The sequence below is a fragment of the Sorex fumeus genome, unplaced genomic scaffold, assembly GCF_029834395.1.
Source record: "Sorex fumeus unplaced genomic scaffold, SorFum_2.1 ptg000241l, whole genome shotgun sequence".
NCBI lineage: Eukaryota > Metazoa > Chordata > Mammalia > Eulipotyphla > Soricidae > Sorex > Sorex fumeus.
The window spans coordinates 1,869,275-1,891,030 of record NW_026606298.1 but is presented as its reverse complement, the minus strand read 5'-3'; the positions used below and the strand labels follow the sequence as shown (position 1 = coordinate 1,891,030).

The following is a 21,756-nucleotide window of genomic DNA, read 5'->3' as shown; positions in this document are numbered from 1 at the left end:
TCTCTCTCTCTCCCTAAGTAATTATTTCACTATCTCCCTTCCAGCTTTAACTGAGTCCTCAGTTACACCAAGTAATGATCTGCTGGTTAATATGTTGGTGGAGGGACCTGAGAGATAATACATTTGCCTTGCACATGGCCGACCTGAGTTCAATCCCCAGCAACCTATGTGGTCCCCTGAGCACTGCCACGAGTCATTCCTGAGTACAGAGTCAGGAGTAATTTCTGAGCGTCACTGGGTGTGTCCAAAAACAAAAAGTAAGATAAAATAAAATGGTGGGGAGTGTGGGTGGGGGGAAGAAGTGGTGTTAGAGATCTAAAATGAAAAACATGTTTGGTTGAGAAGATGATGATGCGGGGAGACACGTGATATGTTGAAACTAATAAATCAGGAAAAGGCTTATTTAGCTATTTTCACAGTCAACACACATAGTTCTTATTGCCTATTTCTTTCAACCTTTCTGAATGTGTGAAATTTCTACATAAAATGTTTATTCAGATATCCAGCAATTTGGAAACCATGAATCATATAAAGAAAGCACAAGGCACCAACGATGAAAGATATGAATCATGTGCCTTTGCAGACTGTGGGTGCAGAGAGTGTAAATCATAACATGGCAAAGGAAGTAACTACAAAGGACGCCTACATTGTCAGGATTGTCTATTCACATTCTTGGGCAGCTTTTTATTATTATTATTATTATTATCGAATCACCGTGAGATGCAGTTACAAAGCTTTCATGTTTGAGCTTCAGCCATACAATGATTGAACACCCATCCCTCCACCAGTGCCCATTTTCCATCACCAATGTCCCCAGTATCCCTCTCCCCCACCATCCCAACCCTCCCCCCGCCTCTATGGCAAACAATTTCCCTCATACTCTCTCTCCACTTTTGGACATTATAATAGTTTGCGATACAGATACTGAGAGACTTTCACATTTGGTCCTTTATCTACTTTCAGTACACATCTCCCCTCCTGAATGATCCCTCGACCATCATTTTCTTAGTGATCCCTTCTCGATTCCAGCTGCCTTCTCCCCCAGCTCATGAGGCAGGCTACCCACCATGGAGCAATATTCCTGGCCCTGTCTCTACTGTCCTTGGGTGTCAGCATCATATTATGTTATTTTATATTCCACCATTGAGTGCAGTCATTCTGTCTGTTCCTCTCTTTCTGGCCTATTTCACTTAGCATGATACTCTCCATGACCGTACATTTATTAGCAAATTTCATAACTTCATCTCTGTTAACAGCTGCATAGTATTCCATTGTGTAGATGTACCAAATTTTTGTTAGCCAGTCGTCTGTTCTTGGGCACTCGGATTGTTTCCAGATTCTGGCTATTGTGAGCTGTGCTGCAATGAACATACAGGTGCAGATGTCATTTCTACTGTGCTTTTTTGCACCCTCGGGACATATTCCCAGAAGTGGTATTGCAGGATCATATGAAAGCTCAATTTCTAGTTTTTGAAGAAATACCCATATTGTTTTCCAAAAAGGCTGGACCAGTCGGCATTCCCACCAACAATGAAAGAGAGTCCTTTTCTCCCCAGATCTGCGGTCTGGCAGCTTTTTGTGTTCAGAATACCACTGTGCTCTGTGGCATGACCAAAGCTTGTCATATGTGGATGTGCCCAAGCTCTTAGGGCCACAAAGGGTCAGGAAGTTATATGTCCTCATCATATTCAGTAGGAGCTGACATCAAGTCATTATTATTTTCTGAAAAAAAAAATTAAAGACTGATAAAATGCTTTGTATGGATGATGGTGTTTATTCACCATGAATATTACATAAAACTCCTCACGGCTTGCAAGCATGTTTTGATATGGGTTTTTTATTTAGCTTTTTGTTCATTTTGGTCTTGAAAACTTGTACTATCTTTATTTATTTATTTATTTGCTTTTTGGGTCACACCCGGCGATGCACAAGGGTTCCTTCTGGCTCTGCACTGAGGAGTTACTCCTGGCGGTGCTCAGGGGACCATATGGAATGCTGGGAATCAAACCCGGGTCAGCCGCGTGCAAGGCAAATGCCCCACCCGCTGTGCTATCTCTCCAGCCCCCCAAAACTTGTACTACCTTTAAAAAAATTAAAGTGTGCCTTACATACCTAGTCATGACACAGTCCTTCCATAGTTTTGATGACTTTCCATAAATTCTGACAGACCCAATTCTGTAGACACTCTTCTTCCTTAACTCTTTGTAAGTTTTCCCCCTCCATCTCATAGCCTTATACCCTTTTAAGACACACATCATCCCTCCAAACACTGGCTCTGATCAGTTGATGGGCGACTGGCCTAGTCCCTTCCATGGTTGCAAGAAATATTTCTTGATTCTAGCAATCTCTTTTTATCTTATCATCTTATTATCTCATTCCTGCTTTGGACAACCTGGCAGGCTACCGAATGTAACCTGCCCACACGGCAGAGTCTGGCAAACTCCCCGTGGCGTACCCAATATGCCAACTACCAGTAACAATGATGGGTCTCATTCTCCTAACTCTGAAAGAGCCTTGAATATGGCACTTTTTAAAATCTCAGGGCTAGAGTGAAGGAGACGTTACTGGGGCCTGCTTGAGGCAATCGACGAACAACAGGATGGCCGTGATCGTGATCGTGATCTAGCAATCTCATGGCTCGCTGAAGAGAATACTGCAGGCTGTCTCCTGCAGGGTGTCTGTGTGATGTGTCCCCTTCTCTACACTCTGGAATGATCTAGTGACTCGGCCATCCACCGCCCCACTGCTAACTATGCCCAGGAATCTCTAAGGAATTCTCAATTGCCTCCAAGTAAATGGAACTTGGCTAAAACCTTAACTTCAAGTACAACAAGTACAATTCTTCCTCAGGGGTGATTGGTATAAAATGTCCTGGGACTCAGAGACCACAGTGGGGAAGATTCAGGGAGTTTTACTGGAAGTGAAGGTCAATGCCCTCATACAATCCAGGCGTCAGAGTTTTACCCTTCTCCCATCTCAGTCTCCTCACCTCAGAACCCAGCCACTCACCTTTCCACAGGCAGGGGAGGAGCATATGGTCATTCTCTTCTTGACGAAAGTAATCTTGGCGTCCTACTGATCAGGTGGACAGACTGGATAATTCATGATCATATCAGTAAAACTATCATAGCTTTTGATAGTCTGTACTGACAGACAAGGCAGTCCATACCATCATATATTTCATCTCCAATTTTATATTTTGCAAACATGAGTTAAAGTCAAAAATGTCAAGTAACTCACCTTCATGGGGTGCAATTTTAGGTGCCATATTTTCACTTATGAGTTTTATTTAATACTTCATTTTAAAATGAGTATTGCTGGGTCTGGAGCGATAGCACAGCAGGTAGGGCATTTGCTTTAAACACAACTGACCTGAGTTCAATTCTTAGCATCCCATATGGTCCTCTGAGCATTCCCTGCAGTAATTTCTGAGTGCCGAGCTAAGAGTAACCCCTATGCATCACTGGATGTGACCCAAAAAGCAAAAAAAAAAATAGTATTGCTATAGACGAATGCTACAATTTTTGTTACAGGACCACAGTGCTAGTACAGTGGGTGGGATGCTTTCTTGCATGAGGCCAACTCTATAATTAAATCCCCAGCATTGTAGAGTGCCCAAAACCCTGCCAAGAGTGATGCCTGAGGACAGAACCAGAAGTAAGTCCTGAACACCATTAGGTGAAACCACCCTCCAAAGTAAACACCCCCCCCAAAATAAACTATTTTGAAACTTAGTAAAAGGTTCTATCTTAAAGAACCCCTGGGGGCTGGAGCGATAGCACAGGGGGTAGGGCGTTGGCCTTGCACGTGGCCGACCCAGGTTCGATTCCCAGCATCCCATGTGGTCCTCTGAGCACCACTGGGGTAATTCCTGAGTAAAGAGCCAGGAGTGACCCCTGTGCATTGCCGGGTGGGACCCAAAAAGCAAAAAAAAAGAACCCCTAAAATGATATAATGACTTTTTTGGGGGGGAATCATCTTCCAAGAAATGTTCAGAGAGCTAAAGATCAGGGTAATGCCAACAATGTTCAATGTTCGGTCCAAGAATAAAGAGTAAATTTGGCCTGTGGTTAGGGGATCCTCCAGAGTCACCCCCAACAGTGCTGGGGCCCATGTGCTATGAAGTTGGAACTGTTTTACACGCACACCTGACAGCTGAGTTCTCCACTCAGTCCCAGATCATTCTTTATATAGTTCTTTTTTATTTCTTTTGGGTCACACCCGACATTGCACAGGGGTTACTCCTGGCTCTGCACTCAGAAATTACTCCTGGCAGTGCTCAGGGAACCATATAGGATGCTGGGAATCGAACCCGGGTTGGCAAAGTGCAAGACAAACGCCCTACCTGCTGTGCTATAACTCCAGCCCCTCTTTATATAGTTCTAACTAGTGCTTATCATAAAGGACCTCTCCCCTTTTTACTCCAGAATGAATTTTTTTTACAATACCAACAAAAAGACCAGCTTTATTGAGGCATATTCACATACCATCATTGTCACATTTTACAATGTGCTATTTATAGTAGGTTTTATTATATTCCGAAACTATCACCATATTCTAATTCCACAACGTTCTCATCTGAAAAAGAAACAAAACTTATTCCCTTGAACAGCACTTTACATTAATCTCCTTTCAAGATTCAGACATGTTCTGGACTGTTCTATATCTATGGATTTGAATGACTGGATATTCAACGCCAGCTAAATCATCTGCAACTTTTTGTGTCTGGGTTATTTCATTCAGTAAAATGCTCTGGAGTTTTCTTATGCTTCAACATGGCATCAGTAATTTATCCGTTCTTCATGGCTAAATAATATTTCATTGTATGGCTATAAACCCCTTATTAATGCTTTCACCAGCCAAGAGACATTTCTATTGTTTTAGCTTCTTGAATAAAATGAATAATACTGCCATGAATATATGTGTATACTTATTTTTTTGGGGGGGGTCACACCCGGCGACACACAGGAGTTACTCCTGGTTCATGCAGTCAGGAATTATTCCTGGAGGTGCTCGGGGGACCATATGGGATGCTGGGAATCGAACCCGGATTGGCCGTGTGCAAGGCAAACGCCCTCCCCACTGTGCTATCTCTCCAGCCCCCCCAATATATGTGTATAATTTTTATGTGGATGCAGTTTCTAATCCCTTAGGTAGATATGCAGTAGTGCATTGCTAAATCCTATGGGGCAGCTCTATGTTTAACTTGAGTAACTGCCAACTGTCCTTATGAAGTTTCAGTCACAAATCCTCTTTGATTTAGGAAGGAACCTACCTCACATATGGCTGTACTGAATAAAAAAAAAGGGTGCTTTGTTCTTGTATGAAAATGTTTAAGGGCGCCCCAGCCTCTGCTAAGTCATGCGGAGAAGCTCTGAGCACAGCCAGTTCTCTGATGGTGAGTTAGGGTTTGTTATTGTTCTTTTAATGTCTGCAATTTGAGAATCAGTTCCCGGATCCCTCCCTTCCTCCCTATCCCTCTTCTAGCACGTTGACACCAACACATGCCGCTGGTGGCTCAACTTGGATGTGACTTTTTAATTAACAGAAGTCGCAGCACCAGCGTCAATGTGTTAAACATTCAGACCCTTCCTCTGTTGTCTCCGCCTGTTGATGAATATTTAGCTGCTAAAGCTCTGAGCACTTGGAGTTATGATTCCATCATCTTCCTGTTTCATTAGCCTTACTTTTTATCTTGTTTGGAACCTCTATCACTCTCTGAGATGACATCTTCTTTATAATCCCACTGATTATACTTCTCTCGAAACACTATCAAGAGAATTATAATCCGGAATTATAATCCAGTATGACTCTCTGCTATCCTGGACCTCAGGCCATACACTGACAAGCTCTACTGTTGTTGATAACCTTGTCCTGCTCCCACTCGCTCAAAGGAAAATCTAAATTGTTCCTGTTAATTGTTGAAGAAAGGACATCAAAAAATACTGTACAGGGCTTCATCCTTTATATCTTTCCCACAGGGGTTGTATTCGTTGGAAATGTAGTTGAGAAAAGCTCTGATTTCTACCAAGTTTGTTCCATCAATTTCAACCCTTGGCATTTGTTGGAACATCAAATGCCCATCGTCTGAAAGAAGAAAAGAAAAAGTAGAATGAAATTGCATGGAACATATTTTTTTAGAATTAAAAAAAATGCCGAAGTGACTTAAAATAGGAGATGCAAATTGCTGGTAACATTTTAATGCTTTTGTTTTTTCCTTCCTATAGAACTTCTTTTACTTATCAATATCCCATTTATTTTCAACTTATTATTTGATCTCTCATTTTATTTCTCAGTTGAATAAATGGTAGGTTATTCGTGATTTTAAGTCTATTTTTCTTTCCTCTTTTATCGCTGTGCATGAGCTGACTGTCCTTGGATGAACAGGCTATGTAGTATTCTCAACTGATACAGCTCACGCTTGACACAAAAAAAGCAGGATAAGGCAGAAAGGAATTTCCCAGGGCACCAAGATGTCCCTGAGCAAATCTTCAGAGAGTTCTTTGTTCCTGGCCTCTAGTGACCTGCTCCCAAGGCCCTACCCTCTACATGGATTGACTCCCTCCCTCCCTTCCACTCCCATCCCACACCACAGATGATGCAGGCCTAGTCAAGTGTGAAATCCTCAATAGATTCATTCAACTAGATACTCACATCAGGGGAATTAACCATTCTCCAGAATGCGGTCTTTCCATTTTATAGCTTTTCCAAGTATTTGGAGTGTCTATAAATGTCTTTTCGGACTGGAAAGCAGAAACAGTAAATGGATTATTCTTTCATGCCATAGCAACATAGAATATTTAAACTTGAGTGTCAAGGAAGTAGCACAGGGTTTAAGGCTCTTCGTGTCATCACCCCAGGTTAGTTCCCTCCCACTCTATAGTCCCCTGAGAACAGATGTGGGAGTAGCTCCGAGCACCGCAGGGTGTCTCCCATTCAAGGTGAACTAGTCCTTTTTTTAGTGGGTATGTCCAAAAGAATTTACTTTTTTTAAAGAGTGCCCCCACACCCCCCAAAAAGAATCCACACCCCCCAAAAAGAATATTTAACCTGGGTTTTGGGGGGTTTTTTTGCCTTTTTGGGTCACACCCAGGAATTGCTCAGGGGTTATTCCTGGCTCTGCACTCAGTAATTACTCCTGGCAGTGCTCAGGGAACCATATGGGATGCTGGGAATCGAAATCGGGTTGGCCACAATGCAAGGCAAACACACTACCCGCAATACCATTGCTCCAGCCCTGGTTTAGTTAACCTTGAATGGCTCCTGCTTGATCCTGGTATGGAAAATATAACTGAGTTAAGCAGGTTGACAGAAGGATTTATTCCTGGCCATTTAGAAAATGAGATTATCCCCATCAAGAAAAGAGCATGGGAAAGTCAGAGAGTATGTGGTCAGCATGGATTTAATCTCTGGCACTCCGTATGGTATCCTGAGCCTTGCCAAGAGTGATTCTGGATAGCAGAGCCAAGAGTAATCCTGAGCACCACCATGCATGATCCAAAAAAAAAAAAAGAGAATGAAGATGAAGAAGGAGAAGAAGAAGGAGAAGGAGGAGGAGGAGGAGGAGGAGGAGGAGGAGGAGAAGGAGAAGGAGGAGGAGGAGGAGGAGGAGGAGGGGGAGAAGGAGAAGGAGGAGAAGGAGAAGGAGAAGGAGGAGGAAGAGGAGGAGGAGGATGGGAGAGGAGGAGGAGGAAGATGAGGAGGAGGATGAGAAGGAGGACTAGGAGGACCAGGAGGACCAGGAGGACCAGGAGGAGGAGGAGGAGGACTAGGAGGACCAGGAGGACCAGGAGGAGGAGGAGGAGGAGGAGGAAGATGAGGAGGAGGATGAGAAGGAGGACTAGGAGGACCAGGAGGACCAGGAGGACCAGGAGGAGGAGGAGGAGGACTAGGAGGACCAGGAGGACCAGGAGGAGGAGGAGGACTAGGAGTACCAGGAGGACCAGGAGGAGGAGGAGGAGGAAGATGAGGAGGAGGATGAGGAGGAGGACTAGGAGGACCAGGAGGAGGAGGAGGAGGAAGAAGATGAGGAGGAGGACTAGGAGGACCAGGAGGAGGAGGAGGAGGAGGAAGATGAGGAGGAGGATGAGGAGGAGGACTAGGAGGACCAGGAGGAGGAGGAGGAGGAAGAAGATGAGGAGGAGGACTAGGAGGACCAGGAGGAGGAGGAGGAGGAAGAAGATGAGGAGGAGGACTAGGAGGACCAGGAGGAGGAGGAGGAGGAAGAAGATGAGGAGGAGGACTAGGAGGACCAGGAGGAGGAGGAGGAGGAGGAGGAAATAGGGGGCGAATGACAGCATAGCAGGCATTTGCCTTGCACGAGGCCAACCTGAGTTTGGCTCCCCAAACGGTCCCCGAACACCACCAGGAGTGATCCTTGAGTACAAAGTCAGGAGAATCCCTAAGCACTGCCAGGTGTGTATCCAAAACAAACAAACAAACAAACAAACAAACAAACTAAAAAAAACGACGGCCAAAGAGCCACACTCGTACGAACTCTCTTTCACAGGCTCAGGCGCCCTTTGTCCGGTGTGGCTTTGTTACTACGGGGTCTGTGAATGGGAGGGGCTGCCATGGGGAAAGGGGCTGGTTGGATTTTGCAATATTGGGGTTCCAGCAGGTCAGGAGAGCTCGCCCCTCCCCTTAAAATCAGCTCAGGATATTGTGGGCCTGGGCCGTGAGAGTTTAAGAGGCGGCCACCAGGGAACCTGGCTGTGATTTCCATCACGCCATCCCACTCTAGATTGTAAGTGATTCTTTATGGAACAACACTGGGAAGATCTCCATTTTCAGTTCTCTTCAAGGAAGACCCTATTGTGGATGCTTGATCCCATAGGGTTGGGTTATCCAACGAGCAAGGATCGTGGAGGATTTATACAGTGCCACCACAAGACATCCACTGGGAACAGTGGTGGTTGTAGTGGCCGGGGTAGGGGTGGGGCTGGCTTCTGAGGCTGCTGGGGATGGATGGGAGTGTAGGAATCGGTCTTAGGCACAGAGAACACAAAGGCCCTGGCCAGAAGCTCTGGGAGATGGAAGCCGCACTGCCTTCTTCCACAAAGCCATTTGGAGAGGGGAAGCCTGGGGGCTCTCTCCACCACCCCAAACTCACCCCACTGCTGAGGGAGGGCTGGATAACTCCTTTATCCACATGTTCCTAGGTCTGAGCACAAACCTGCCACTTAAAGGGGCTCAACAGAGAGAGAGAGAGAGAGAGAGAGAGAGAGAGAGAGAGAGAGAGAGAAGAAATAAGAGAGAAGAAGAGCACCTGCCATAAAGGCAGGCAGGAGATGCAGGATGGGGGGTGATGGGAGGGAACTGGGGGACCCTGGTGCTAGGAAATCCACACTGGTGGGTGGGTGGATGGATGGATGTTGGAATACTGTATGACTGAAATTTAATCAAGAACAGCTTCGTAAGGGTTTATCTTATCTCACAGTGATTCAATTTTTAAAAGTTAAAAAAAGTAAAGGTAAAAAGGTAAAGGCCCTCCCGTTGATCATCAATTCGCTCGAGCGGGCCCAGTAACGTCTCCATTGAGACTTTGTTGTTACTGTGTTTGGCATATCAAATACGTCACAGGGAGCTTGCCAGGCTCTGCCGAAATGCCAGACACAGTAACAACAAAGTCTCCAATAGAGATGTTACTGGGCCTGCTCGAGCAAATCGAGCAAAAAAAGTAATATAACTAAAAAATTAAAAATAAAATAAGATATATCTATCTACAATAAAATTAAAAATATACAATTAAAAACCAAGGGACTCAAGCAAACCCTGAATACCCATGATACCCTGAACCTGTTTGCTCAACCTGCTCCCCGTGGTTCTAGTTACAGCTCAACTTTAATTATACTGATAATCTAATATCATTTATTTTTATTGTTATATTATGGAAATGTCTAGTATGTACAAAAGGAGAGTGATTCTCCCTCCACCTTTCACCCAGCTTCAGTATCATTCACAAAAGCCGATCTCATTGATAAATAAGATTTATCAATGAGATTGAGATCTACGCCCGTGAACTCATGTGCTCTTGCAAAAATTGGAGTTTACCCTTATATCTGGGCTCGATCCCCAGTATCCCATATGGTTCCCCAGCATAGCCAGGAGTGATTCCTGAGTGCAGAGGCAGGAGAAACCTCTGAGTATCACTGGGTTAGCCAAAAAGAAAAAAATCCAAAAAAAAGTATATCCTAATATATACCTAATACTTAAATACTTTAAATACTAATATAATTTAGATCTATTTTGAAAACAACCACATTAATTCTCCTCAGATCAAAACTGAGTACTAAGAGTCACATTTTTATACCATCAAATATTCCATATTTGGGTTAGGGAAATAGTTTAGTCTCAAGGTACTTGTCTTGCATATTGCTGACACTGGTTGGATATCCAGCACCACATGTGGTCCCCTGAATACCACTAGGAGTGATTCCTGAGCACAGAGCCATGAGTAATCCTTGAGCGCAGTCATGTGTTACCCCGAAACAAAACAAAGCCAAAAAATATTCCATAGTAATCAAGTTTTTAATTGTTGTGCCATAAATGATCTTGACAGTTTGATGAAATCCAAATCCAAGTAAAACTGTTTGTGTTCTCTTTTGGTAAAAAAAAAAAAGTCCCATTTTCAGAGATGGGAGCACCAAATAAAGGGTGTTGGGAGGATCCTCCCAGGATGGGAGAAGCATGCCGAAAGTAGACTATGGACCGGACATGATTGCCACTCAATGGCTCTCTTGCAGACCACAGGACCCAAAAGGAGAGAGAGAACAAAAGGGAATACCCTGACACAGAGGCAGGGTGGGATGGGGGGATGGGAGGTGGGAGGGATACTAAGATCCGTGGTGGTGGGAAATGGGCACTGGTGGAGGGATGAGTATTTGATCATTGTATAACTGAAACCCAAGCACAAAACTTTGTAAGTCTACAGCTGTACCTCATGGTGTCTCACTAATAAAAATTTATTTAAAAAAAAAAGTCCCATTTTCTTCATCTACAGATTATTATTGTTTTGTCTTTAGGACCACATCCAGCAGTCCTGGGATCATGCCCAGGGTTCCCACATATAAAATACCCAGTCTTTTGAACTAGCACCCCAACCACACAGATTAATTTTATTTTAGACAAATCATTCACAGAGCATTTAGTATCCTAGCTCCGATGAGAAAGGGTTCTGATAGAGATTATTTTAGATTCAAATTCAGTCAGCCTCACTCAGAACTTGCCTCCACTCCAGCTGTGGACAGGAGCCAGCAGGTGGACTCCATGCAGCCTTGTCCCCTGAAGCAGTAAAGCATGGGTTTCCTGGCCAGGCCAGCAGCCTTTCGGTATCACTGGACCTGAATGAGAAACCACAGGAACAAAGAACACCTCAGGATGCATATTCACACAGGAGTGTCACATGTTGGCCTTCTCTCTCTCTCTCTCTCTCTCTCTCTCTCTCTCTCTCTCTCTCTTTGCATTTTGGGTCACACTGGGTGATGCTCAGGGGTTCCTCCTGGCTCTGCACTCTGGAATTACTCCTGGCAGTGCTTGAGGAACCCTATGGGATGCTGGGAATCGAACCCGGGTCGGCTGTGTGCAAGGCAAACGCCCTACCCACTGTGCTATCGCTCCAGCCCCCATGTTGGCCTTCTTCCTGCTGGGGTTGAAGGAGTCCCATGAAAGATTTCCCTGACCCATACTCTCACCCTTCCATGTCCACAAGTGACATGACCAAACCACTCTTGGCTTGTCCTCCCTCCACGACTATGCACAGAGCAGCCTGCATCCTACCCATGAAGGCCCTGGGAACCTAAGAGCGGGGTCCTGAAGACACCCAGTCTTTTGAGGACCTTCACTCAGGGAGGAGATGCTAGGCCTTCTGCTCTCTGGCCACCAGGGCATAGCTGTTCAGAAGTACTAACCAGCTCCGATGATCTTGCCTGGCTCCAAGCCCCGAAAAGTTCTCCCATAGAAGACACCCAATTCCTTTTTTTCCCTCTTGGGATTCTCTCTCTCTCTCTCTCTCTCTCTCTCTCTCTCTCTCTCTCTCTCTCTCTCTCTCTCTTTTTCCTTTTGGCCACTGCTGGGTAATTGTATTGTATAATCTGACCCGCCTCCAGGATGCTTGCTTGCTTTCAGTGAACACAAGGGGGGTGCAGCAGGCATGCCCAAAGAAAAATATGATTCCCTTGGCCCCAGGAGAATGTACCCAATTATGCATGTCCTCCGAGGAAGCGGCCAGTGGGAAGAAGGCGCAGTGGGCCGAGCTGGACATCAGTGGGAAAGTCCGAAGCTTAAGTTCCTCGCTGTAGTCTCTGACTCATTTGACCGCTTTGCATCTGAGCGACAATTTTCTGTCCTGCATCCCATGGGACATTTGCAATCTGCACGATCTGGCATATCTGGACCTGTCCTCAACTAAAATCTGGAGTTTGCCAGCAGAACTCAGGAACATAATATCACCCAGAGAACTCCATTTAAATAACAACCTGTTCTCTATCTGAGCTGCCTTTTCCCCTAGCTCAGATAGAGAAGGGAGCACCAAATAAAGGGTGTTGGGAGGATCCTCCCAGGAGGGGAGATGCATGCTGAAAGTGGACTATAGACCGAACATGATTGCCACTCAATGCCTCTTTTGCAAACCACAGCACCCCAAAGGAGAGAGAGAACAAAAGGGAATGCCCTGCCACAGAGGCAGGGTGGGATGGGGGGATGGGGAGTGGGAGGGATACTGGGATCCGTGGTGGTAGGAAATGGGCACTGGTGGAGGGATGGGTACTCGATCATTGTATAATTGAAACCCAAGCACAAAAATCGTAAGTCTACAACTGTACCTCATGGTGTTTCACTAATAAAAATTTTTTAAGAAGTCTTAAGATTTAAAATAAATAAATAAATAAATAAATAAATAACAACCTGTTGCAAGTTCTGCCTTTTGAGCTGGGAAAACTGATTCAGTTACAGATGTTAGGCCTGAAAGGAAATCCCCTCACCCAAGACATACCGAACCTCTATCTGGAACCTGATGGAACGAGGCTACTGAACTATTTGCTCGATAACTTGGCAGGTACTGCAAGAAGAATGTCCACTGAGAAGCCGCCCCCCCCCCCCCCCCCCCACCGCCAGATCGTGGATCATGCTGGCAGGAGCCTGACCAGATGCGACCCACAGCTTTGCTCTCTGCCATGTGCTACAATGTGCTCTGTGACAAATACGCTACCCGGCAGCTATATGGGTATGCCCATTGTAGGTGCTCAATTGGGATTCCCGGAAGAAGGTCATCCTCCAGGAGCTCGTGAACTGCAATGCCGACATCATCAGCCAGCAGGAGGTGAGCAGTATTACAGTTATTTTTCTAGTGGAACTGAAGGAGTGGGGGTATAACCGGTTCTTCGGCCCAAAATCAAGAGCAGAAACCATGTTGGAACAAGAACGCAGGCTTGTGGATGGGTGTGCAATATTCTTCAAGACCGAGAAATTCACTCTGGTTCAAAAACACACTGTTGAATTCTATCAGCTGGCCAAGGCCAACTCTGAGGGCTCGGAGGTGATGCTGAGTCGAGTCATGACTAAGGATGACATCGGCATCATGGTACTGCTGGAGCTGTGGAAGAGGCTGATGGGGAGAGCACTGAGGAAGCCCCATCTCAGAGCAGAGAAGCAGCTACTCCAGGCGGCAAATGCACACATGCACTGGGACCCGGAGTACTCAGACGTGAAGCCAGTCCAGACGATGATGTTCCTGTCAGAAGTGAAGAACATCATTGACAGAGCTTCCCGGGGTCTGCAGTCCGGCGTGCTGGGGGAGCTCGGGACCATCCCGTTGGTGCTATGTGCCAACCTCAACTCCTTACCCGACTCTGGTCTTGTGGAGTACCTGAGCACTGGGGAAGTAGAGACCAATCATAAGGACTTTAAGGAACTGAAGTACAGTGAGAGTCTCACCAACTTCAGCTGCAGTAGGAAATTTGGGAGAACCCCTGGATGAATCACCCACAGTTTGCGGCTTAAGAGTGCCTACGAGCAGGGCCTCATGCCTTACACCAATTACACGTTTGAGTTCAAGGGGATCATTGACTACATCTTCCACTCGAAGCCTCAACTGAGGACCCTGGCTGTGCTGGGCCCCCTGGACCACCACCGGCTCGTGGAGAACACATTACTGACTGCCCACACCTGCTCATGCCCTCTGACCACTTCTCCTTGTTTGCCCAGCTGGAGCTGGCGCTGCCTTTTCTGCCACCAGTGAACGGCCTCCACCTCCCAGGCAGGAGGTAGTCCTGGCACCTGCCTCCCGGGCAGGGGGTGGTTATCCCAGCACTCACCTCCCGGACAGGAGGCTGTTCCTGTTCCCTTCAGGAAGTGCCCTGCTCTCTTCATTGGAAAACTCATCAAAAGCTGAAGTTAAGGGGAGAGAGGTATCAGAGAGAGGGAGAGAGAGTTTTGTTTTGTTTTTGTCTTAGTGATTTAAATTTTCCATCTGATTCTTGGACCCAGGCTGGAGAGATAGCACAGTGGGTAGGGTGTTTGCCTTGCACGCGGCCGACCCGGCAGACCCGAGTTCAATTCCTCCGCCCCTCTCGGAGAGCCCGGCGAGCTACTGAGAGCATCTCGCCCGCACAGCAAAGCCTGGCAAGCTACGCTTGCCGTATTCGATATGTCAAATACAGTAACAGCAAGTCTCACAGTGGAGACATTACTGGGCCCGCTCGAACAAATCGATGAACAATGGGAGGACAGTACTACAGTGCAGTGCAATCTGGAAAAGAAAGGTTTTCAGTATGTTACCATTCTAGTAAGGAGAAAGGGATGAGTTTCGATTTGGCATCTACCATAGAACAGGCATTTTCTTATTTTTTGCACTTATTTCATTTTCATAAAAATTGCTTGAGGGGCTGGAGCAATAGCACAGCGGGTAGGACGTTTGCCTTGCATGTGGCCAACCTAGGTTCGATTCCCAGCATCCCATCTGGTCCCCCAACCACCGCCAGGGCTGATTCCTGAGTACATGAACCAGGAGTAACTCCTGTGCATTGCCGGGTGTGACCCCAAAAAAAATTGCTTGAACAGAAACTCTATCAGTAAAAAGACTGTAAACTACAGTGCAAAAAACTGCACCTCTTGTAGAGGCAGATGGGTGGATGGGAGGCAAATGAGGATGAGGGTCAATGATAAATTTTTTTTAAAAAAAGAAAAATTGAAAAATTAGGCTCTGGGGTGATAGCACAGCGGGTAGGGCGTTTGCCTTGTATGCAGCCGACCCGGGTTCGATTCCCAGCATCCCATATGGTCCCCTGAGCACCGCCAGGAGTAATTCCTGACTGCAGAGTCTGGAGTAACCCCTGTGCATTGTTGGGTGTGACCCCCCTGAAAAATAATAATAAAAATTAGTCAGATTGAGAGATTTTAATGTCTTTAGAGAACAGCCAGTAGTCTAAAATGAAGGACGAGCCAAAATTACGAACACTTTTATTTGAAATCAAATTCTTGGAGTTTTTCTCCATCAGTGCTTTTGTAAGCGACTGTTTGTGACTCATGGATAGAGAGTGAAATCAATAGGGTAGGTTTCGACTAACTTTCCCAGTAGCAATATAAGATCAATATCAAAGTGAATTATCTTTAGCAAGGGTAAATATTTTTGTTCCCATTGGAGCCACACCCAGCCGTGCTCCGAGGACCACTTGCTACTGAGGATGGAGCCAGGACCTTGTGCAGGCAAGGCACCCACTCCAGCTCTCTGGGGTATCTTCCCAACCGCTGAAGATCCTCTGAGTAAATCGCCCTTCCTCCGCTCCAGCTCACTGAGCGGCTTGGAGAGTCGGACCTCCGTGGCTGCTGGAGAACGCAACAGGGACTTGCCGTGGCAACACCTGAAGTGTCTCAAAAACAGGGTGTTGGGAGGATCCTTCCAGGGTGGGAGAAGCATGCTGAAAGTAGACTCTAGACCGAACATGATTGCCACTCAATGCTTCTCTTGCAAATCACAGGACCCAAAAGGAGAGAGAGAGAACAAGGGGGAATGCCCTGCCACAGAGGCAGGGGGGGATGGGGGTGATGGGGGTGGGAGGGATACTGGGATCCATGGTGGTGGGAAATGGGCACTGGTGGAGGGATGGGTGTTTGATCATTGTGTAATTGAAACCCAAGCACAAAAATTTGTAAATCTACAACTGTAAAAACAAAAAAAAAATGTAGCTGTTAGAAAAGATGAAGTCATGAAATTTACATACAAGTGGTACTACATGGAAAGTATCATGTTAAGCGAAATGACTCAGAAAGAAAGAGATAGACATAGAAAGATTGCATTCATCTGGGGAACATAAAGTAACAAAATAGGAGTCTAACACCCAAGAATGGCCGAGATTAGTACCAGGAATTTTGCTCCATGGCTTGGAGGCCAGCCACACATGCTGGGGGAAAAGGGAGCTCAGATAGAGAAGGGAGCACCAAGTAAAGGGTGTTGGGAGGATCCTCCCAGGATGGGAGATGCATGCTGAAAGTAGACTATAGACCGAACATGATGGCCACTCAATGCCCCTTTTGCAAACCACAGCACCCAAAAGGAGAGAGTGAGAACAAAGGGGAATGCCCTGCCACAGAGGCAGGGTGGGATGGGGAGGATGGGGGGTGGGAGGGATACTGGGACCCGTGGTAGTGGGAAATGGGTGCTGGTGGAGGGATGGGTATTTGATCATTGTATAACTGAAACCCAAGCACAAAAATTTGTAAGTCTACAACTGTACCTCATGGTGTCTCACTAATAAAAATTAAAAAACAAAAACAAAACAGCCAGAAGAAAATGGCAACTTCCCAAAGGGCTCGGCCCTCGCTGCCTCTCCTGGGCCTCACCCACGAGTCATGCGCCTCTGAGCTCAGCAGCAACACAAGCCTGTTGAGAAGGTCGAGGGTGGCCCCTACCCCGCACCCAGGTGGGCCCCAGCAAGAGGCTGTGACTTCTCCGCCCTCACGTTTCCCTACAGATTTGCCCCATCTTGTGAAGGGCTGTGCTGCGTCACTCTGTCAACACTCCTTCCCTGATTTTATTCTGCTTTTTTTTTTCCCCTGGGAACCATGGGGGTGTGTGGATTTGGGGCCCATGGTGCTCAGGGGCAACTCCTAGTTCTGTGCTCAGAGGCGGTGCAGGACCTTAAACCTGGGTCAGCTGCATGCAAGGTCAGCGCCTCCCTCCTACACTAGCTCTCCGCCCCTTACTGCCCTGTTTTCCCATGATTTGTCCCTCTCAGGTTCAAGCTAGCGTGACTTTCTCCAGGGACTCACGGTGGTTCTGAGACTTTCCTGTACAAGACTCTGGTTAATTCCGTATCAGACCTGTCTTGTGGGTTTTTTTGAGGTCACACCCAGCTGTGCTCAGGGCCTACTCCCAGCTCTGTGCTTAAGGGCACATGCGGTGCTGGGGGTTGAACTTGGACCCTTACTGCAAAGCATGTGCTCGACCCCATTCAGCTACTCTCTGGCCCTTCGTTCTTCTTATGTGGGCAATTATTCCAGCTACTCTTGCCTCTGATTATGTTGTATCCTACTTGGTAACTTTCTGTGTCTTCCAATGTTGAAGTAGTCCTGCTTTCCACTACGCAGGACAGAAATCTAGAAACCATCTGACATGCCCACAAGGCCCTTTAGGTATTCCAAGTATGAAATGAATCTGTAGCACCCCAGAGAATGTGACTAACCAGTCAGATGTTTTGTGATAAAGTCTATTTTAGACCCTAACTTTCCTGTTTTTCAGCCTAATTTCCTCCTCTTCTGTTTTGTTACTTATTTTATTATTATTTTTTTGGAATCTGCACAGATTCCAGTTTCCATGTCTCACCCACAGTAAGCTGTGAGCCCTCAGGAAGCCAGACACTTGTCCGTCTTTTCACCTAGAGCACGTCTCATATACCTCCTGCTTCAGGTTCAATCCACTCCACACTCCCTTTGCTATGGCAAGCTGAAAAAGTGCGAGGTCATACCTAGATTTCAACATTTCCTTAAAGGTCACATCATTATAACACAGCAGGGTGGGGTATAATTAAATCATAAGCTGGGATCACAGTACTAGAGTAAATAAACCTGATTATAAATCCCACACTTTTCTTGGACAGAGCTATCAAAACTGAAGGAAGCGCCTGTTAGCAGAAACATAATGACTAAGCAGAGAGGGGACAATGCTGTAGTGCTTTAACGGATTAGCCCATGGGAATATTTAACTCGACGAGTAGAAGAAGGGCCATAAAATCTCTGTTGCATTAGGTACATGATAACTTGCAAGAAAGACATTGCTTCTGTTTGGGTTTCTTAAGAATTAAATAGAAAATTATTGGCCTGTTATTCTGTAATTTTGAGTATTTTTTCTTCATTAGCTAGCCTGTCCGATTTGCTCGAGCGGGCCCAGTAACGTCTCCATTGGAGACTTTGTTGTTACTGTGTCTGGCATATCGAATACTCTCGGTAGCTTGCCACCCTGTGGTCCCCAACACACTGAACAAAAAGGAAGAGGAAGTGGAGAGAAAGGTTGAAAGCGGGGGGGGGGGGGGGGGGGAAGAGGAGGTAAGGAAGAAGAAAAGGAAGAGATGAAGGGAAAGAAGAAGAAGAAGGGAAGGAGGAAAAGAAAAAAGAAGAACAGAAGAAGCAGGAGAAGAAAAGGAGTGCTTAATATCAGACAGAATCCATAAGATATATAGAGAAAAATGTAAGCAGAACCCTCCATGATACTGAAGCTAAAAGCATCTTTAAGGACAAAACAGCAGTGACCATGCAAGTGGAAGCAAACATAAACAAATGGGACTACATCAAACTTAGAAGCTTCTGCACTTAAAAGAAACAGTGACCAAAATACAGAGAGTCCGCAGAATCGGAAATATTTACCCAATACCCATCTGATAAGGGATTAATATCCAGGATATACAAGACACTAGTAGAATTGTACAAGGAAAAAACCTCCAACCCCATCAAAAAAATGGGGAGGAGAAATGAACAGAAGTTCCCTCAAAAAAGAAATACAACTGACCAAAAGGCACATGAAAAAATGCTCCACATCACTAGTCATCAAGGAGATGCAACTCAAAACAACAACGAGATATCATTTCACACCACAGAGACTGGCACACATTCAAAAGGACAAAAGCAACCAGTGCTGGCATGGATGTGGGGGAAAAGGGACGCTATTTCATTGTTGATGGGAGTGCCAACTGGTCCAGCCTTTCTGGAAAACAATATGAACAGTTTTTCAAAAACTAGAAATTGAGCTTCCATATGACCCCCTCAATACCACTTCTGGGAATATATCCCAAGGATGCAAAAAAACACAGTAGAAATGACATCTGTACCTATATGTTCATTGTAGCACTGTTCACCATAGCCAAAATCTGGTAACAACCCAAGTGCCCTAGAACAGATGACTGGTTAAAGAAACTTTGGTACATCTATACAACGGAATACTTATGCAGCTGTTAGGAGAGATGAAGTCATGAAATTTGCTTATAAATGGATAGACATGGAGAGTATCATGCTAAGTGAAATGAGTCAGAAAGAGAGGGACAGACATAGAAGGGCTGCACTCATTTGTGGAGTATAAAACAACATAACATGAGGCTGACACCTAAGGATAGGAGACACACGGGACAGATAGATTGCTCCATAGCTGGAAGCCGGACTCATGAGCGGAGGGGAGAAGGCAGCTGGAATAGAGAAGGGATCACTAAGAAAATTGGAGGAATTGGTCGGGATGGGAGATGTGTGCTGAAAGTAGATGAAGGACCAAACATGATAACCTCTCAGTGTCCGTATTGCAAACCATAATGCCCAAAACTAGAGAGAGAGTTTGGGGAATATTGTCTGCCATGGAGGCAGTGGGAAAGGGGAGATATACTGGGGATATTGGTGGGAAAGGGGGAATATACCAGGGACATTGGTGGTGGGGAATGTGCACTGGTGGAGGGATGCGCATTTGATCATTGTGTGAGTGTAACCCAAACATGAGACCTTGTAACTATCTCACGGTGATTCAATAAATTAAAAAAAAAATTTTTTAAAAGGAAAGAGGTGACGAGGGAGGAGGAAGTGAAGAAGAAAGAAGAGGAAAAGAGGATAAAAAGGAAGAACAAAAGGAGAGCGAGAGGGGTGAAGGAGGAAGAAGTGAAGTGGAAAGGCAGAAGAAGGAAAGGAAAGGAGGGAAAGAAGGAGGAAGACCAAAGGAGAGTGAAAGAGATGGAGGAGGAGAAAAGGAACAAAAGGAGAAGGTGGAAAAAAGCAACTGCATGAGCTGTTTGTGGGCGACTGGGGAACCACCTACCCTTGCATTTGACCCCCACCAGCCAGCTGGTGCAGTGCCCAAGGCCATCAGGCCTTCCGAAAGAACACAGGCTTCTGCACGGTGCACACACTGACGTCCTGCCCTCCCACGGGTACGATCTCTCACTCCTTGAGCAATCTCTGACTCCTTGAGAGCTCAGGAAAGAATTTCAAGGGAACTCAGTGAAGCCAAATTCTTTTATTTAGGAAACAAGAGTGAGGAGAGAGTGTTGTGGCTGGCAACACAGGTTCTTTGTCTCCTTCTGAGCTTTGGGGGGCTGAAGATTGGGGGCAGGAGAGGTGTTGGTCAGACCCAAGCAGTTCCATTTAGTAGAAGGAAGGAGAGGAAACAGGAAGGCAAGTCCAGAGAGGGCTGCCATGGAGGAGGGGCTGTTTCCTCTTTTTATACTTCTGCAATAATCAGGGAGGCCAGGAGCGAAACATTTCACCTTGTTCTTAAGTCTCAGGCCTGCAGGATGTGAAAAAAGACCCGGAGGATTTTAAAGGCACTGAGATTATTAAAGTGAGTCGAACAGGATATCTAAGATGCTTATCGCTGTGGTTGCTTCTAGGTTTAGCCCTAGAACGGTCTGTTTTTTCCTTTATTCTCAAGGGCAATTTTTTTTCCTGACTTTTTCCCTGCCTGTTCCCCCATCCCTCATTATTTCTCTATCAAGAAGACCCTGTCAAGTCAACCAAAAAGAATTGTGCGCACACACACACATGCACACACATACACACAAACACAGACACACCAACTACCACAACATACACACACAACCCTAATTAGATGCAGGTGGAGTGTGTCATAAAGGGAAGAAGTGGCACACCAGAGCAGGGGGTGTGAGCACCCCCAGGATGGAATGCTCCAGGCTAGTTTCTGCAAAGATGCGTTGGTAGGCCTTTTCCTAGATGCTGTTGCTGGGGACTGACTTCTTGAGCAGATAAGGGTCTATTGCCCTGGGATTGCCAAGGGAAAGGACTGTGGGTCTGGTGGGCTCCATTTAGTCTTAGTAGGTACCAAAGCAGGGCGTTTTGTTCCTATGGATGCATCAACTCTTGTAAGGGGGTCCAGTCTTAGCATTTGGGCCAACATCACTCATTGTCTTATCAGCCCTTTACTCCTGGAGAATCAAGTCCAAAGGAATATAGCCTTGGGGGTTGGGCTCATGATCTGGCTCTGAAGCTGGGGGCTGGTGACAGATGGTGACAGAAACTCCTTTTCTGATCACAGCTTGGTTTGATGATTTTGTTATTCTCTCTCTGTGTCTCTGTCTGTCTGTCTCTCTCTCTCAGCCACATGCTGTGCTAAGGGCTTAGTCCTGGATCAGTACTCAGGGATCATCCTGACATTGCACAGGGAACTATATACGGTGCCAAGAATAAAACTGGGGTTGGTCAAGACACGCTTAACCTTTGCACTATTTTTCTGGCTTGGTTTTGTGATTTTTTGAAATTCATTAACAAGCCCTTCCA

General features: G+C 45.9%; 1 pseudogene; it reads left to right on the top strand.

Moving 5' to 3' along the window:
- The first annotated feature begins 12,151 nt into the window (after nt 1–12,151).
- LOC130018226 (CCR4-NOT transcription complex subunit 6-like) lies at nt 12,152–14,265 on the top strand (annotated as a pseudogene).
- Nucleotides 14,266–21,756: the final 7,491 nt, after the last annotated feature.